At 45.9% G+C, this 1,372-nt stretch overlaps 1 pseudogene; it reads left to right on the top strand.

Annotated features, from left to right (window-relative positions):
* The first annotated feature begins 903 nt into the window (after nucleotides 1–903).
* On the top strand, nucleotides 904–1,021 carry LOC126417399 (5S ribosomal RNA; annotated as a pseudogene).
* Nucleotides 1,022–1,372: the final 351 nt, after the last annotated feature.

The following is a 1,372-nucleotide window of genomic DNA, read 5'->3' on the forward strand; positions in this document are numbered from 1 at the left end:
TAGCGGTCACGCGGTTCCAGACTGAAGCGCCTAGAACCGCACGACTAGTTAGTCCCACAACTTGACTCTGACAATGTCATCTATCAGCAAGATGGAGCACCACCGCACTGGTACAACAACGTGCGCAGTTTCCTCAATGCTAACGTGCCTCAACGTTGGATAGGGCGTACAGGACCGCGAGACTAGGCTTTACACTCTTGGCCTTCTAGTTCCCCTGACTTAACACCACGTGATTTCTTCCTGCGGGAATATGTTAAACAATGGGTTTACGTTCCTCCCTTATCTCGTGACATTGATGAACTAAAATCCAGAATATCATCTGCTGTAGCTTCAATGACAGAAGACACCTTACGCTCAGTTTGGGATGAATTCGGCTATCGGCTAGATGCCGTCCGTACAGCCAGTGGAGGGCATATTGACCATTTATGATGGATTTTTATAAACTTCTGTCTTTTTTGAGTACTTTAGTATGCAATTTGTCGGTGTTAAGCCCTCCTTTTTTGGGACACCCTGTATAATAATGTTGCTAAAATGAACTACTTATTTCTGAATCATCAGAACACTGTATATATTAAAGGGAGCAAATGATATCAAAGTGTCCCGGCAGTGGGAGTAAACATGAATATTAACGTAAGAAAGCTGTAATAATCTGACAAAATAGCTAGATGTTCAGACCCCCAATTTCAAAAATTTAAATAGTCAGAATTGACTAATAAAGCTCGGTGCCTTAACTCCGCTTGTTTATTGAGGGTATTATCAGGGGACTGTCTTACGGACTTTATTATATACATGTTACCTAAAGCTCGTTTAAAACACCGCCCTTTCTCGCTTTATGTAGTATCTCGACGTTGTTGTGGAGATCTGAAGTAGAACGTTCATTATTGCATAAGTGAGACGCTAGCGGGCAACGGCCTTGCCGCAGTGGATACACCGGTTTCCGTCAGATCGCCGAAGTTAAGCGCTGTCGGGTGTGGCCGGCACTTGGATGGGTGACCATCCGGGCCGCCATGCGCTGTTGCCGTTTTTCGGGGTGCACTCAGCCTCGTGATGCCAATTGAGGAGCTACTCGACCGAATGTTAGCGGCTCCGGTCACAGAAAAACATCGTGAGGACCGGGAGTGTGGTGTGCTGACCACACGCCCGTCCTATCCGCATTCTCAGCTGATGATGACACGACGGTCGGATGGTCCCGATGGGCCACTTGTGGCCTGAAGACGGAGTGCTTTAAGATGCTAGCGAGGATTTCCAACTGCTCACGTTGAGATGTCATTTAAAGCCAATTTCGAAATCTCTACCCGTTTGCCCAATGTACTTTGGGAACAGTCGTTAAAAGAAATTGAATAAACCCATGTATTCTTATATGGGTTGTTTA

This window comes from Schistocerca serialis, chromosome 8 (assembly GCF_023864345.2).
Source record: "Schistocerca serialis cubense isolate TAMUIC-IGC-003099 chromosome 8, iqSchSeri2.2, whole genome shotgun sequence".
In the NCBI taxonomy this organism is placed as follows: Eukaryota; Metazoa; Arthropoda; class Insecta; order Orthoptera; family Acrididae; genus Schistocerca; species Schistocerca serialis.